At 36.8% G+C, this 19235-nt stretch overlaps 1 long non-coding RNA gene across 2 annotated transcripts; it reads right to left on the bottom strand.

The window, feature by feature from the left end:
• Positions 1–1670: 1670 nt before the first annotated feature.
• On the bottom strand, positions 1671–17710 carry LOC129902452 (uncharacterized). 2 transcript variants are annotated; one of them, XR_008770101.1, is made up of 3 exons: positions 16206–17710; positions 16008–16120; positions 1671–2554 (listed from the first exon to the last, which is right to left on the bottom strand). It is a non-coding gene; the product is annotated as an uncharacterized LOC129902452 (long non-coding RNA). The 2 variants fall into 2 exon arrangements; XR_008770100.1 differs by having other exon boundaries at positions 1671–2339.
• Between the last annotated feature and the right edge of the window lie 1525 nt (positions 17711–19235).

Genomic DNA, 19235 nt, shown 5'->3' with positions numbered 1-19235 from the left:
CATTTTTCTTCCCCTATTTTTGGGATGTTAGATATTAAAATAATGACATGAAAATATCGAAGTTGCTTTCATATCCTGCAAACTAGATTTCATGTTTTTTGTCCCTTGATCGAAATTCATGACTTGCCTCACTTTAGGGGTTTACTTGGTGAAAAACATAGTCAACATATAAAAAGATTAACAATATCAATTATGCATAATCATAAGAGTCAAAGAAATATAATTTTTAAAAAAGGAATAATTGAAAATAATGAAAAACTGTCTTGCCACTGGTTTCAGCAACATATTCATTTTCTATTCTACATTAGTTGAAGACAGTTTTCTGTTCATCTAGCATGCTTAATTTATTTTGAGTAACTGTTGAAATTGCGCGCACACACATAGATATATATATATATATTCCAATTGGATTTGGCTATTTTATTTCTAATTTCCTACTTCTAATCATTGTCAACTAACGTACTCTGTCAACCCTCAAATACTCCCCTCCCCCCGCCCCCCCCCCCCCCCCCCCCGCTCACCCCACAAAAAGAAGACTATATAAATCACTTACCTAAATTTAATTTAGGGAACCGAATCAATTTTAACATATAAAAAATATACAAAATGCACAAATAATTGTATTTTGTAGATGGATATTAGAAGTCTAAACGCATATGATTGGATAACACTATTTTATAAATATAATTTGGAATTGTCATGATTTGACTTAACTTTATAAAAAAAGAATCTCATAACTCAATGTTTTATTTTTATTTTCCATCTGATATCGATGTCTGGTATGCGTTAGAGCCCGACTAATACAAATTCATATTGATATGCTTTGGAATCCAAGTAACACACTAGAAAATGATTCTACTTTTAAGGTAAAATGCTTCCTATCAAAGATCGGCAACCAAAAATTGATTTTAGGAAAAGAAAGAAAATAGGCACATAGGGATTTAAGTAGAAAAGACAAAAAGATAAAGAAACCCCTCGCATTTTATGACTTGAAACTAGCAGTCAAGCTAGCGGATAAGGGACAAAGAATAAATACTATAAGGAACAACTTGTAGGTAACATCGTTGGATAATCTCGTTTATGGCGCTTTCCCAGGACCACGGAATGGAACGAAAAAATAAGTAGACAGCAATAAAAAGAGCAGCCGGTAACAAAGTATCCCGTGTACACGCATGGTTCAGGGAAGGACCACACCTCAAGGAATGTGATGTAGGCAGTCTAGCTAATTTCACAACTCAAACCCGAGACAGTTTTACCATGCTACAAAGATCCCCTCAAGGTGGAATGCAAATACAGTTGACTTAAAGTGTCAAGTGCCAAAAGAATTCCTTAATTCTTTTGGCAACCCATCAGTAGCAACCAGCAAGGATTGAACTGGAGAGGACCACTAGCAAGTAAATGCACACAGTTCATAACTGGCATGGCAAACGCCCATGAGGGTCAAACTGAAAGTGAGAAGTGCAATAATGTGAGCAAAAAGTACTTACATAACAGATTAAAGCATTCATGCATTCATAAAAGAGACAGACTTGAATGAATTCAATAATATGCTTCCTGTCACACCTTTGCACCTTGATCCCTAAAAATAACACTTTGGATTGATTGTGTTAAGAGTGGGTTAGAGTCTCAAATTGGTTGGGAAATGCATTGATAGTCTACTTATATGGATTTGGGCAATCCCCCTTCATGAGCTTGTTTTTGGGTTGACTTAGACTCAAATGTCAATCTTTACATGATATTAAAGCCAGATTCTCCATACAGACTCTCAATCCACGCTCAAGCTGAGTCTGAGCTTGAAGAAAGTGTAAGAGTGGATTAGAGTCTCACATTGATTGGAGAACGGACTGATGATCTACTTATATGGGCAATCCTCTCATGAGCTGGCTTCTAAGGTTAAATTAGGTTCAAATTTTATATCTTTACATTTTGCATATTAATATTTCCGCACAATGTAAATAGTATACCGCATTATGAACCCTAAGACGACTAGGCAATAAAGATGGGTAAATTTAAGTTCTAGGACCATTACACACCAAGAATATAACAGTGAAATATAACAAGGGAGAAAGGTTGTGCAAAGAAAGCAAACGAGGAGGTTGAATTGAACAAACTTTCAGCTCGACGTAGGAGAACACTAGTATGATTTAGGCATGAATGAAAAAAAATCTTGCCAGTAGAGTTCGACAATATTCTTGCTGTCTCGTGGACTTGTATACACTTCTCCTGCAACTATCACATCAAGTATTGATTCATGCAGTCAAATCAAGTATTGACTTGCACTAGTTCACAAGTATGCAACTTATCAACACACTCCTCTGGAAAACTCTTCGACCAGATTCCTGGGAAAAAGAATAGAAGTTTAAAGTATCAAAATCCATGCACAAAACCATTATTCAACCAAATGTGATAGTTGCATAGCCTTCCAAGAACGATTAAGCAATGACACATAACAAATGCATAAAGTACGCTCTTTGATCTTGAATTATCAATTTCACTCATTTGGGTTCGTGCCAAGATTGAGATCAGGCTAGAAGTACCTCCTGCCAAAATTCCTCTGGCCAACAAAAAGAAAGCCAAACTTCAAATTAGCAAAATGATAGTAATGGATGGCCTTATTGAGATATGATTCACTATAACCACCATAAATGGCACAACTGACCCCAGGACGAGGACAAATTTCCAATAGTACAAAGCCGGTTGGAATAAGGAGCGTCCACATTCAGTCGAAAACAGAACAATACCTACAGTCTATCAGGTTCCTCTTCTATGAGCTGTGTAATTCTTGAAGACTTAATCAGAGACACCAAATTCCAATTATTTTGTCTCCTTTTGAGAAGGATTTCTTAGTTTTTTTTAACGGATCGCTAATGCATTAACTTTGATGCTAAAGAAATAAACATTCACTAAGATATGTTTTCTAGTATTTCGTCGATCCAAAATATTCATTACTTTTCCTTGAGGAGGAAAACAATATCTATTTACGGAAGAGATCAACCACATCTATGGTCAAGTGAAACATTTGCACCTTTTATTAGCTAATCATAGCAAAAAACATCATTGTGTTGGTAATTGTCCTTTTTCGAAGAGATTGTTAGCAAAGGAACTTGGAGACCCAAGATCATCAAATCTGCAGTAAACCCTGGTTTTCGTTTCAAGAAAAAACGTCAACGGATACCAGGATTTTTCTTAAGCCTCATAATCTTCAGCTAACAAATAACTCTAATTTTCATCATTTTCTACTAGAATGAAAAAAGACCAGCAAAAGTGTACCCACAACCAAGCACACTGCTAGAGACACGTTCCCTTTTCAAATTTACGCTGGTTGATAATCATATCTCCAAACATAAATGGGAAGATTTGATGAGCAGTGTGACAACTTGAGGTCATTTTGAAAGAAATGGAGCATACTTAGGATCCTCCATTTGGTCCATATAACATGAAAACCAAACTGCCAATCTTGTATATATCTCCGATTCACAGAATTGGAGATACAAAAACGAGAGAGAAATCAGTTTTTGCGATAATAGAGAAAACCAAAAGGACTAATAACCATTAGATTATCATTTTGAGGAATTGGACCTGAGAATATGAAAAGGAGGCCATATTTGTAAGAACGGTGATATCAGGGCAAGTAGGCACGTACCTCGATTAATTTACAAGTATTGGGTAACTCTATTCATCGAGACTTGGATAGATAGCAAGAATTCACCTTATTTCACCTCTACCGTAATTTGAACTTCAATTACTCCAACTCTTCAAACATTAAGCCACCCCCAGGGGTTTTAAAAAAGGGGTCATTTAGTTCTATTCATTTGACAACTTTCCAAGTTCCAGCACCCCATAAGATGCAAATTTGTACTTTGCATCTTTTATCATGATCCCGTCTTCCGCACTCCTTAAGGCCCCCTCAAGCCACTGACTCACTCCTCCATGCCCCTAAATAAAGAGGAGGGGGGAGGACGAGGGCGGAGGAGGAGGAGGAGACTGGTTACCCACTTTCCCTTGCTAGTGATGGACGCCCGAGAACAGAGTCTGATGGAAATTAGCTGAAAAGTGGACAGCATTCCACTCCATTGTTTAGCTTGTCATACCCTTGCAGCAAAAAACACATTTATCTTTGGCTCATGCTTTCCTTATCAGGAGCTAACAGAGAAGAGAATGGATGAATAAGGGGTGGATAAGCAGAAAGGCGCATGATGGGCTGAAATGTGTTTGCAGCACCAAGGGAGTAGGGAGCAGAGACATACTTATGATATTAAGAGATGAGGAACTTTCTTTTTCCGTCCCTCGTCTCTTCATATGCTTCTGGAGTTGTATTACTTCATTAAAAAAAAATTACCCAAACATATCCTTTGCTGTAGTTGTCATAGCTGCTCATAGTACGACAAGGTTTAACACTTCAATTTTCTGGTTGATCACTGATTCCTTGATTTTTCACTTAAACTAAACAGGGATATTCCAGGGCCACACTAATAGTACTATGAACGAATGAGAAACAAGAGAAGTGAATGAGATACATTGAAGACTTGGGGACTCATTAAATACAAGTAGAACTATTATTTAGTGTTAAACATGACATGCGTCTAGTATTTTTCCAGACAATATCCATCACAGGACTCAACACTTCAAATTGGAGAAACCAACTTGAGTTTGCTTTTTATAGTAATATAGAAATATCACTGGAAAATGTGTTCGAAAGTTGTCGGAAAAGTTGTGGTTGCTGGGATGTTGCTACTTACTAGGAAAATTGTTGTAAGAATATTATTCGAAAAGAGGCACGCTACTTGGCCGGTTGGTCAGCAGAAAGAGATGCTGCGCCACCGGAAAGATCACTGGAGGAGGCATAGCTTTGCAGAAATTACTTGAAACTTCACAATAATCGCAAAGGATTTGATACCATTTATCCAAATAAGGTAAGTAAATGAGATATATTGAAGGCTTGGTAATTTGATGAATACAGGGAATATCAATTCATAGGTGTTTAACAGAAGACAAGTATATTCTAACATAGACCTAACACTATAAATATTCTAAGTCTTAACATCCCATACTAACAAATACCATTCTTTTGGAAAAAAAAACAGCATTCTTCTAAATTTACAAACCTTTGAGAAAACTTCCATCAAATTTAAAGTTGTTTAATCCTATATAGAGTAATTTTTCATACAGAGAAAGTAGGAAATGGTTGGTAGGTTGAAATTATGTCTTAGTGATTTTTCACCAGATTCCTTCAGTTTAGAAGCTAAGTGCAGTTTACTAAAACAAATAGTGTTAGCCAGCATCCCTAGAAAGGCATGGAATCATGGTCACCCTTTGAAATGACAAAGAACAAAGAAACTTATGAAGCAATGACAGCACTTTCCAACCTTGTAGCACCAAAGAATGAGACATACAAAATTTAGTACCGAAATTTGACACAATAAAGGTGCGCATGCAAATTCAGCACCACTTTGTGGGACTACACTGGGTATGTTGTTGTTGTTGTTGTTGTTGTTGTTGTTGTTGAAAGGTGCGCATGCTAATAGACAACGACAACAGCAGGAAGATATATTAGGACAATGAACAGTTAAGTTCAAAAAAAATTGCACAGAAGACAGGAAGGGAGGAATTGAAGTCTGAAATGGACATGTGCAATATGCATATAGAGATTTTCTATTGATTTGGAGAGTGTCTTGAATGGTGGTTGGTCATCAGTGTTCTCTACAACAATTCTCTAATCTGGTCTTCGAAGATGGATATAGAGGACCCTAGTAGAAAGATGCATTTAAAAGAATAATGAAAGTAAAGTCAAAGTTAAAAGCAAATGCAATTGGAAGATAGAAAAAGGAGCACCCGCACTATGTTGCTTCAATCTAGTGTGAAGATATTTGAAAACACAAAACCAAATTACAAGGCTTATGAGTATAAAACCGTGTAAATGATTACAAACTACCGAGCTAGTTTCTTATTCAGGAAAGCAATGATATGATGAAAACACCACAGGGAATCCATTTCAAATTTGTGAAAAAATAATTGTAAAACAGAGGGATGTAGAAAAACTGTCATCCCCTTGTCTTCCAAACATTTTTTATCACCGCAAATGAAATCACCAAGAGAAAGGAACTTGAGAAATCTAATACAAAGTATAATATAGGGGGGAAAAAGGAAAGGAGTTCTGTCACAAACAGTTAAGAACATTTGCAATTTGCGCAATGTAAGGCACAACTATCTATCGGACCCCAAGGGAGTGGCCTAACGGTCGAAGAATTGGAGTGACAACTGTGGGAACCGAGATTCAAATACCAACACATGCAACAATGGGTGAATTGTTCTCATCTGCCTAATAGGCCTTATTAGACAGAGTTACTCATGCCTCATTTGTTTGCACTTAAGTAAGTTCTTAATATCAATCATTCAAATCTTAGTCATTAAGCCTATTTTATATGTCTGAATTTTAATCATTAAGTGTGCTTGTTTTATACTTTTACAACCACTTAATGAGTCTGAATAGATTTGAATGATAAAATCTGTAAGGAAGTCTTATTATCATCAAGATGTATATTCAAAAGTTTCTACAAAGATGGTATGTAGTTCATGACTACTCCAACCATTTTCATCGCTAACCGCCGCAACTCACCATTATCAAATACCACCACCTACAACCACCATCATCAGCCACAACCACCACCGCCGCCAATCATGTAAGTCAATTTTCACCACCATTAGTCATTGTTTACAATCATCACCACCACCAATCATTGACAACATTCACCACAATCAACCACCATTATATGTCGTCAATCACCATTATCGTTCACTATCACTATTAGCCATCACTATCGTCCACCCCAACTATTAGTTTTCACCACTAACAACCATAATCAACAATCATTGTTAATCACTACTATCAGCCACCATCACCCAACACAATCCCCAATCCGCACCCACAACCACCATCGCTGGCCATTATCAACTCCAACTGTCATATAATTTTTTTAAAATATTTTATAAATATAGTATTAGATCAATTTAGTATTTTATTTAAATATTATATTTGTTAATTTTAAGATAAAGACAAGTTTTATATATTCAGATGTTGAGAAAATAAAGTCTTAATTATTTCATATTCATATTTTCATACAACATAATATTGAGATCTGTATTCAGATTCAGAAATCTAAATCTTAATGCACATCTTAATATTCAGATAAGCATTCAGATTCAAACGTCTTCATTTTAATGACAACAAAGGAGATCGCAATGCCTATGTTGGTGGAAGGTAGTAGGCGCCCTATTAAGGCATGTCCAAGACATGGATACTACGAAACAATAGAGGAAAAAAAAACCAAGCAGACTCTAACACTCTGTTGGACACACCAACTATGATCAAGGCAAAAAACGAGATTAGGGATGTGTTTGGTATGAAGGAAAATGTTTTCTTGAAAAACAAGTTGGTTTCTAACTTATTTTCTCATGTTTGGTTGGTAAATGGCAAATATTTTATATTGTTTGGTTAGTGAATGAAAATATTTTTAAAAATATATCTTTTATTTTTGGCTAGAGAGTAGAAAATAATTTTTAGAAAAATAATTTTCTGACATGAAAATCAACCCTAGTAATTAACTCGGGATCCGACCCAACCCTGATGTGGGACCCAACTCGATTTTCAACCCAAGATTTTGACTTCCAAATTTAGACTCGGCCCCAACTTTCTAACCAAATTCCGACCACACCCAATTCCAAACCTAACTTTCAAATAATTTGATTTTTAAAAAAAAAATAAAAAAATTTTGGGGAGTGGGCCGGGGGTGGGGGGTCGAAGTTAGGGATGGGGTGAAAAAATAAAATTTTTAAAACTTGAAATATTTTTTCAAAAGTAAACTTTTTAAAAAAAAATTGTGTGTGGGGTGGGGTGGGGTGGTAGGTGTGGGGTAAAAAAATAAAATTGAAGCTTTATCAATATATTTTTTTACAGACTCCACTTTCATTGGTTGAATTTAATCCTCGAATCCAGTTTCTTGAAAATTGCATTTCTGACTCTACTCAGATCTCTTGTTTGAACTGCTGCTGCTACACTAGTGTAAGTATCGACAAATCAGTTCAACTAATGCTACACTACTCCGACGAAGTTGACCGGCTATCCGGCGAACAACAGGATCCTTTCCGATGAAATTCTCTTCCTTTCTTCTTCTTTTTTTCTTTTTTGTTTTCCGGTGAAATACCTCCAAATCTGTTTAGATCGGACCTAGATCTAGTGATTTCCGGTGAGATCTTTCCGGTGAACCTTCCGACGAACTTTTCGGCGACTAAATATCTCCGGGCCAGGTTCTATCTTTCCTCTCCTCAACTAATTATTTGAAGTTTGATTACTATTCTTCTTTACTAGTTCCTACCTTTAGTGTTTTAGTTATTGTTATTCACTTTCCTTCTTCACTTAGTATCTAGGGTTATTGATTTGCATATTAGCTAGTGTAGGATCGTGGAACATAGGGTCGCTTACAGGAAAGTCCATAGAGCTAGTGAAGAGTCTTAAGAGGAGAAAGATTAATATAGCCAGTGTTCAGGAGACTATAAGCATAGGTTCCAAAGCACGGGATGTGGACGGATTTAAATTATGGTACTAAGGAGGATCAAGGGATAGGAATGGAGTAGGTATTCTAGTCGACGCAGATCTTAGGGAGTGTGTGGTAGATGTAAAGAGGATCAGTGATAAGATGATGTTTATTAAGTTAGTTATAGGCAGGCTTTGTGTGAACGTTGTTAGTGCGTATGCACCCCATGTGGGTCTGGATGAAGAAGTCAAAAGGCTCTTTTGGGTGGATTTGGATGAAGTAGTGAGAGGTATACCTAGTACCGAAAAGATTTTCATTGGTGGAGATTTCAATGGTCATATCGGTAAAACTTCTAATTGTTTTAATGATGTCCATGAAGGCATATCGGTAAAACTTCTAATTGTTTTAATGATGTCCATGAAGGCTTTGGTTTTGGGGAAAGGAACGGCGGCGGGGTTTCTCTCTTGGAGTTTGCCAAAGCTTTTGAGTTGGTTATTGTTAATTCGTGTTTGTCGAAGAGAGATAATCAATTGGTCACCTTTAGTAGCATAGTAGCTAGGACTCAGATTGACTACTTACTCCTCCGGAAGGGTGATAGAGGCCTTTGTAAGGATTGCAAGATTATTCCGAGTGAAAATATTACCACCCAACATAAGCTTTTGGTGATGGACTTGGAGAATAAGAAGGATAGGAGAAAGAAGACCCTTTATGATCGACCGAGGATTAGATGGGGGGCCTAACTCCCGCCTTTTCTCGAGAGATGAGGGAGAAGTTGAATGGTTTAGGGGCCTGGAGTAGTAGCGGGGATGTGAACATGTGGGACATGACAGCTGGTTGCATTAGAAAAGCAGTTGCCGAGGTTCTTGGGGTATCGAGAGAAATCTTTGGTGATCATCAAGGAGACAGGTGGTGGAATAGAAAAGTACAAGGCAAAGTGAAAGCCAAGAAGATTGCCTATATGGAGTGGTTGGAGTGTGTGGATGAGGAGGAGAAGAATAGGCTTAAAGATATCTATAAGAAGGCAAAGATGGAAGCAAAGTCAGCGGTCACCAATATTAAGACGGCAGCTTTTGAACACGTGTATGTCGAGTTAGGGGAAAAAGGTGGGCATAAGAGATTGTATAGGCTCGCCAATGCGAGAGAGAAAAGCACGCTATCTGTATCTAGTAAAGTGCATTAAGGACGAGGAAGGTGAAGTATTAGTGGATGAGACCTCTATCAAACAAAGGTGGCAAATTTGCTTCCACAGACTCCTAAATGAAAAAGGAGACAGAGACATTGTACTGGGTGATTTGGCGTACTCTCATAGTCTTCGAGACTTTGGGTATTGCAGGTGTTTTAAGATTGAGGAGGTTAGACGTGTTGTTAGCAGGATGAGGAGGGGGAGGGCAATAGGGCCCGATGAGATTCCAGTGGACTTTTGAAAGAGCACTGACAAGGCCAATTTGCAGTGGTTGACTAAGTTGTTTAATGTTATTTTAAAGACTGCTAAGATGCCTGATGAATGGAGGTGGAGTAATATGGTTCCATTGTACAAGAACAAGGGTGATATCCAAAACTGTATTAATTACAGGGGTATCAAACTACTAAGCCACACTATGAAGATTTGGGAGAGAGTGGTAGAGATGAGGGTGAGGAGAGGAGTGTCAATCTCAGAGAACCAGTTTGGATTCATGCCGGGGCGGTCGACTACTGAAGCAATCTATCTTATGTGGAGACTGGTGGAGAAATTTAGAGAAAGAAAAAGGGATCTCCATATGGTGTTCATTGACCTTAAAAAGGCTTATGACAAAGCTCCGAGAGATGTTCTCTAGAGGTGTCTAGAGGCTAAAGGTGTCCCGATGGTGTATATTAGAGCGATAAAGGACATGTATGTCGGAGCCAAAACTCAGGTTAGGACGGTGGGAGGTGACTCGGAGTATTTTCCTATTGAAGTGGGACTACATCAGGGATCGATGCTGAGCCCTTTTTTTTTGCCTTTTTGCCTTGGTGATGAATGAGCTAACACGGTCTATTCAGAAGGAGGTTCCATGGTGTATGTTATTTGCGGACGATATAATTTTAATTGATGAGACTCAAAACGAAGTTAATGATAGGTAGGAGGTTTGGAGACAAACGCTGAAGTCCAAAGGGTTCAGATTGAGCAGGACCAAAATAGAATACTTGGAGTGCAAATTTAGCGTTGCGATGGACGAAGACGGCAGGGAAATGAGGCTTGCCACCCAATCTATCCTCAAGACAGAAAGCTTTAAATATCTTGGATCCATCATCCAAAGTAGTGGGACATCGATGATGATGTCACGCACCGCATTGGTGCAGCATGGTTGAAATGTAGGCTAGCCTCTGGAGTCCTGTGTGATGAAGGTACCGCCTAAACTTAAAGGTAAGTTCTACAGAATGGTTGTTAGACCAACGTTGCTATATGGAGTGAAGTGCTGGTCAGTAAAGAACTCTCATGTTAAGAAGATGCATGTTGCGGAAATGAGGATGCTGAGATGGATGTGTGGACACACTAGGAGTGATAAGATCAGAAATGAGGTTATTCAGGAGAAGGTGGGAGTGGCATCCGTGGTCGACAAGATGAGAAAAACGAGACTGAGATGGTTTAGACATGTGCAGAGAAGGGGTGTCGACGCCCCAGTTAGGAGGTTCGAGCGATTGGATTTGGGGGCTATGCGGAGGGGTAGGGGTAGATCGAAAAAGTATTGGAGAGAGGTGATTAGACAAGATATGGTGGTACTCCATATCACCGAGGATATGACCTAAGATAAAAAAGAGTGGAGGTCGCGGATTAGGATAAAAGGCTAGTAGGGATAGAATGGTGTCTTACTGTGTGTCGATTTAGAGTGGTCGTAGGTCTAGGCGTACCTTTATAGTTATGTTGTTACTTATTTTGATTATTGCAGTACTTTGCTATAGTTATTGTTCTTGTCTTGTAAATTTTGCATTGCATTTTATTTTTATTTTTATTTCTATTTTTACTTTTATTTATTTATATTTATTTTTTATTTTATTTTTTTCTATGCTATATATTTTTTTTTTCTCTCGTTATTGGAACTGTGACTTTCGAGCCGATGATCTTTCGAAAACAGTCTTTCTATCTCCATGAGGTAGTAGTAAGGTCTGCGTACATCCTACCCTCCCCAGACCCGACTTGGAATTCCACTGGGTATGTTGTTGTTGTTGTAAATTTTTAAATTTTTTTTGTGTGTAGGGGGGCTGGTGGGGGATAGGAGTGGGGTAAAAATATGAAACTTCAAAAATTTAAAATATTTTTCAAAAATAAATTTTTAAATTTTTTTTGTAGAGAGGGGGGACTTTGCTTCTTACTCCTTCATGAAACTAGGTTCCCTCCAACAAAGACACAATAACCTGTAGTCGATCTCCTGTCAATTTTGGATCCACCATAGTCAGCATCTGCAAAACACTCAATATGAGTATGACCGTCATTGCTATACATTATCCCAAGTCCAGGGGCTCCTTACTGCAAAAGGAATGTCTGGACGAGTCACAGTGAGGTAGTTTAACTTCCTAACTAACCTCCTGTATCTCTCATGATCATCAAAGGGGTCACCGTCATCTCTCATAAGCTGCACATTGGGAACCATTGGAGTACTGCAAGGTTTAGCAGCCAACTTTCCAGTGTCTGCAAGAAGATCAAGGATATACTTTCTTTGAGACAAGAATTCCCTTCTTGTTTCTATTCACCTTTATACCCAAAAAGTATTTCAACTAACCCAAGTCTTTCGTATGAAACCTAGTATGCAGGAAAGATTTGAGGGAAGAGATCCCCGCATAATCACTTCCTGTGATGACAATGTCATCAACATACACAACCAACAGGATAGTGCCAACTGCTGATTGTCGATAAAAGACTGAGCGATCACATTTGCTCATTTTCATCCCAAACTCCAAGACTACCTCTCTGAACTTCCCAAACCAAGCTCGGGGACTCTATTTCAAGCCATACAAGGACTTCTTCAAATAACAAACTTTTTCATACTCCCCCTAAGCAACAAAACCAGGTGGTTGCTCCATATATACTTCCTCTTGAAGATCACCATAAAGGAATGCATTTTTGATATCCAACTGATGTAAAGGCCAATTCTCAGAAGCAACTAGAGAAATGAACAAGCGGACGGAACTAAGTTTGGCAACAGGAGAGAAGGTGTCTGAATAATCCACCCTATAAGTCTGAGCATACCCTTTAGCCACAAGCCTGGCCTTAAGTCTTGCCATAGAACCATATGGATTAACTTTAACTATGAACACCCATTTACATCCCACTGGTTTCTTTCCGCTAGGTAAATCCATCAAATCCCACATGTGATTTTCTTCTAAGGCATTTATTTCCTCAAGCATCGCATCATACCATCCAGGAGGATTCAAAGCTTCCTTCACTGTTTTGGGTATAGAGATGGAGTCTAAAGAAGCAACCAAGGACCTTGACATAGAGGATAAGCGGTCATAGGAAACAAAATTAGCAATGGAATACGTGGATTGGCAAGTCCTTTTACCTTTGTGAAGAACAATAGAGAGATCAAGATCATCTGAAGGATTGGGTGAAGAAAGATTTGATAACAAAGGAACTGGCGACGAACATGTATCATCGATCTCTCGTCTCCTCGAATAAACTTGAACAATTGGCGGTCTTGCTGAAGCAGAAGCTGTAGGCCCAATTGTCAATTGGTGTTCAATAAGGGAACTAGGAGATTGAAGAACATCATCTGATTGTTCTTTCACAACACGAGTAACCTGATAGACTAAACATTCATCTTCCTCCCCCTGAGTTGTAGTAGAAATGGGAGGGGCATTGAAGAATGGTGTAGTCTGAAAATACCAGATCATTCGACACCAAATATTTACCAAGCTCAGTAGAATAAGACTGATACCCCTTCTGAAGGCGAGAATAGCCCAAGAAAACACACTTCAATGCCTTAGGGTCCAACTTGGTAACAAATGGCCGAACATCTCGAACATAACACGTGCTTCCAAACACCTTAGGCTCCACCAAAAATAGTGACTTGTTTGGAAAAAGCACTCTGTAAGGCATATTAGCAACAAGAACAGTCGATGGCATGGGATTAATCAAAAAAAAGTTGTAGAGACTGCATCGGCCCAAAAGTTGTTTAGGAACCTTCATTTGGAACTAAAGTGCTCGAGCTGTCTCAAGCAGATGCCTATTCTTTCTCTCAGAAACTCCATTTTGAGAGGGTGTATCAACACATGAAGTCTGATGGAGAATATCGTGTTGTCTCATGTAGGACTGGAACAATTCTGACATATATTCTTTATCATTATCACTCCTTAGAATATGCACCGAAGTATTGAACTGAGTTTTAACTTCAACACAAAAGGCACTAAAGTGAGTAAACACTTCAGAACAACTCTTCATAAAATAAATCCAAGTCATTCGAGCGAAATCATCCACAAATGTGACAAAATACTTATGTCCAGTTTTGGACACAACAAGACATGGTCCCCAAACATCAGAATGAACTAACTCAAAAACCGACTTCGCATGCTTATTAATCCTTGGATTTGTTGAGATACGATGGTGTTTGGCAAATTGACATGACTCACAATCCAGTGAAGAAATATTCTGAAACTGAGGGCAGAGCTTCTTCAACATAGGCAAAGAAGGATGTCCCAATTGACAATGTGCATAAATGGAGACACAACACTGGAGTATGCAGCAAGTCAAGGCTCCCAATATTCATCAAGAATGTAAAGACTATCAGATACATGTCCTTTACCAATAACTTTATTCGTCTTCAGATCACGAAACAAGCAAAAATCAGGAAAGAACGAGACATAACAGTTCAGGTCTCTGATAAGCTTACTAACAGACATCAAATTGAAGGCTAATTTTGGTAGACCTAATACAGATGACAAGGTAATGGAGGAGGTTGGTTTTACAGTCCTAGATCCTATAATGTTACAGATTGAACCATCGGCAATTGTCACTAGAGAGAGTGCTCCATGTGATCGAAATTTAGAATATATATCAGGATTACCAGTCATGTGATCTGTGGCACCTGAATCGATCACCCATTTATTCGAAAAGGATATAAGACATGTTTTTCCTGACTCAACAAGGGTACTAACTGAAATAGATTCCTTTTGTAATTTTTGATATTGTGAGAATTTTGCAAACTCTTCCGCCGAAACCAAAATTCTTTTATCCATGATTTCATTCATTATCTCCAAATATTTAAGTAGCAGAGGAACTCATCAACAACAAATATAACCAGAAGCATGTACGTGACCCCATAAACACACATGAACAAAGTCAAATAATTTTATCACCCAAAAAATAGTTGTCGACCCAAAGTAAAGGAATTGAGTACTTGGTCAGTAGACTAGAGCAAGCAGTGAACAATCACATACCCAAACAAGTAGTTCAGAGAAAGAAATTCTGAACCAGCAGCTTATACCCACACAACACCAATTATCTAAACTGAAGTAGAAGCTAGCAACCACAGAACCACAAATCACAAACCAGATTCAGTGTCGCACAATAGAAACGAACCTGGAGGTGATGAACAGACTTTCCAAGTTGTATTTTAACACCAAAAAAAACTGAAATTCGCCGAGAAAATGACAAGCCAACGCCGAAAATGACAAGCCCAATCAATTCAGCCAGAACACGTGCCTATAGGCTCTGATACCATGTAATCGAATGGAAGATCTTATTTTACTCCAATAGGTGAGCAATGAATAAATACAATACATTAGGTGCTAACTAAGGAAAGAAATTAAGAGTGATTCCTATGAATCTACAGTGATTCCTATAAATCTGCTGCCTAAATATAACTATGTATATTACTAAGATTTAAGTCTATATACATTCTATAACACAATAAAAGGGAAATGCTTTCTTGAAAATTTACTACCTGCCTACTACTTCTTCATATTTTGAACCCTTTAGTGAAAATCCTAGGTACGCCACTAAATTCTCTGGGGAATTCATTTATTCAGCTTTACTGAGTGCAGCACCATTTGCCCTTATGTTTTGAATATAGCTTGCCAGAAGCAGTGTCTTTGGCCCTTTACAACTCAAGGAGGACAGATTCTGGTCAACTATGGTTGCAACAGTGATTTGTTGACCTTCTCATGGCAGAAGGTTAGTTTTGGGCTTTTCTTGTTAAAGTTCTGAATATTTTTCTTTTCTTTTGATAGAATTCCAACATTAATTTCTACCCTTGTTCTTTCTGTTACTATAGAAAAAGTGCTTTTTATCCTTGTTTTAATCTCATTGAATATATATTCACGCCAAAATATATCAACAACATAGATGCATCAAGCACTATATCCTTCCTATAAGAAAAGCAATCAACTATTTTGTTTGATGGTTTCAATCATAGACAGAAAGCTCTTTCATCACCCGTCTCCCACACTTGCACTTGGCCATTATGAAAGAGACATTTTCTCTGAGATTGATAGATTATAATGTGAGCTAAGAAGTCAACTTACAGCTTGACAAGTTGAAGTTCTGAAACCATCAGATTGGTAGCTCTCATTAGATGGTAAATCACATCTTTGGCTCAAACCACAGCGATTGAATAAGCCTTACTGGTCCATTTCAGCTGATATAGCAGTGAAATAGGATTTCACCCACACATATATCAATCTTTACAATTGCATATAACTACTGGGAAATGTACCACATACCTCAGCAGCTAATAGATGCCTTCTAGGTCATGTATGCACGCCATCCATCTTCTATCTTCAACATAACTTCTGATCTGTGCTTGTACCCACACTACTTATATCAACAATTTTTTTCTGAAGACATATAACTGCTCTGAACCTTCATATAATTATTAGACACTTGATTTGGCTTCTATTTAATGATGCTCTCCACTTGCATGTCGTCAATGCAGACAAGAAAGAAAGTCTTCACATATATAAAGCAGTTACAAAATTATGGTGTGATACCTAATTTAAGAAACTATGTAGGGACAATTTGTCTCCTTATTGAAACAGAAAGGATGGGCTCACTTGTCTAATTCAACAATTTTTGGATTTATTCAGGACAGTGAATCTTATACCATACCAAATGTATTGAGTGTGTGTGTGCGTAGCAATGGGATACTTACTTTTACAAACAGCCAAACATCCCAGCAGTTAGAGAAATCTTTTGATGGATAATTTCATTGGGCAAGGAGATTTCTTAACCAAAAGCGCATGAGACCATATAATTCAAGAAGTCACCAGTACTGAATTCTCATTTTCAGAATCCATCTTTTTCAGGTAAAAGGAGCAAAGCCATGTTTGACATAAAGTAAAAAACTCCAGAAGAACGTAATTTACGCGGAAAATGTTGTGCACACTTATTTCAAACAATTTCAGCAACCAATCACTAAAAAGAATTTCACAAAGGAAAATATGTTGCCACACCAAAAAAGGCCCAAGTTCACATAATTGTTCATAATTCATAATTAGCAACAAATTCAACTAACTCATTATATATCCATCATCTCAAATTTCCTTCACATAACACTAGCTAGCTTTCTATAAAACAATTAAACTAGCCAGTATAGATGAAGTGCGCAGATGAATCATCAATTGTTTCCTAATTCTACAACTACCAATAAAACTATTTCACTTTAGCCAGAAAAAGGTATAAGATAATCAAGTGATTTTTGATTCAACAAAATGATGAAAAGTATAATACATACAAAAACAAATTGCTGAGTGTCTCTCGGAAACAGCTATCGGTAGGAGTAACCTTACACTTTACCCTCCCCAAACCCCACATCTTTGTGAGATTTCACTGGGTGGTTGTTGTTGTTTTATACAAAAAAATTATTCAGTTCAGTGATTGACTATATCCCACAACACTATTATATACTGAAAGACATCCTGATTAACGAATCATGGGAAGGAGTAGAAGCAGCAGAAACAGCGGCAGCAGCGCCTGAAGCAGCTACAGTACAAGTAGCGTGGCTGTGAACGGCGATTGCCAGTACCAGAGTTTGATGGAGCAGAAGTGGAAATCGGCACAGCGTTCTCCATCAGCCCTATGAATTCTTGTTGGTGAAGATTCTCAACTTTCGTTCTGGTTCGATAGAAGAGGACTGAAAATGCCGGAGACAGAGAGGGTTCTGGAAGAGTTCATTGTACATCTTTTTCCCCTTTTAGAGAGAGTTCTGGAAGAGTTCGCTGTTGCATGGTTGTTAATTATTATTTGATAATGAGCCCGTTTGGATTGGCTTAAAAAAATAATTTTTATGTGCTTTTAGAATTTTGAAGTGATGAAAGTTATTTTTATAAATAAGCAGTTGAGTGTTTGGATAAAAGTGCTTATGATGTGAATTTTAGGGTTAAAAGAATAAAAAAAATGTAGTTTGGGAATTTAGTTATAATATAAGGGATATAAAAGTAATTTTCATGGTCAAAGAAAATGACTTTAAGCACTTTGGAAAAAAAAGTTAGGAATTCTAACTTTTTATTTTTGACTGACTTTAAGAACTTTATGGCTTAAAGTCAGCATTAGACAAACACGTCCAAAAGCTAAAAAGGGGCCAATCCAAACGGGCTCAATATATCATATTATATTATATTATTTTATATTATTTTAATAAATAGGATATTTAAATAAATTGTATTATTTTTCATCATTATATAATGTCGTATATTTAAGATTTTAATAGTAAATTTATCAAAAAAATAGGATATAAATAGAGTTACTATAAAAAGATAGAGTAAAATATAAAATATAATTACTCCTCCTTTCCATAAATGTGGTACCATTTGAATTGACACGATGTTTAAAATATATATATATATATATATATATATATATATATATATAAAAAATATTAAATAATAAATAAAAATAAAATGAGAAAAAATATTAAAACAACCCTGTAATCACATCAAATGGATCATTACATAAAATGAATCTTTTCGTTGTTAATGAATTTAAATAATATAATAGAATAGAATTTGAATAACAATCAAAACAAATATTTTATTTAAATTAACAATACAATACAAAATAACAACAATCCAAACAAGATGTTCGTATAAAATGTTCCATTAGGAGGGTGTTGGCCTGTTGGGTTTGGAAAAAAAAAATCAGTTTTCCTAATAGTAGGATAATTTTTTTTGAAAACACAAGTTGTTAGAGAAAACAGCTTTTCAGCCAAGAAAGAAATAAGTTGCAACATTTCATATTAATTGTATTTTTTTTCTATCTTTTAATATTTTTACTTTCTACTCCCACTCCGTACAAACAAAAAAATTAAATGCAAGCCAAATTTTCTTTTTAAAAAAATTGTGCGTATTAAATATTAACTTAATTTAAATATAAGATAAAAAAAATTTAAAAATGTAAAAAAGAAATTTAAAAAGTTAAAAAAAAAAAATTACATGGCACGCTCGTGTTGTACAAATACAGCTAACGTATCTGATTAAATGTGTCACGTCATCATAAAAGATGTATGAAAATACAGAAAAAATAAATTTGAGGGGTACTATGACTCTGGTTAAGTTAAAGTATGTCACTGAAATTCCGTCAATATAAAAGGTGCATAAAAATACGGAAAAAATAAGTTTGATGATTTAATAAGACCCTAATTAAACTAGCATATGTTTGCCGGGATTTCAGTAATAGTTTAGAGAGGTACATATGCATTATCCCTAAACAAAAATTGATTTGATATCAAAATTTTGAAATCATGCTTCCAGATCATA

Source organism: Solanum dulcamara, chromosome 9 (genome assembly GCF_947179165.1).
Source record: "Solanum dulcamara chromosome 9, daSolDulc1.2, whole genome shotgun sequence".
Taxonomy (NCBI): domain Eukaryota; kingdom Viridiplantae; phylum Streptophyta; class Magnoliopsida; order Solanales; family Solanaceae; genus Solanum; species Solanum dulcamara.
Note: the sequence above shows the minus strand (reverse complement) of the source record. Positions and strands in the feature narration are given on the sequence as shown.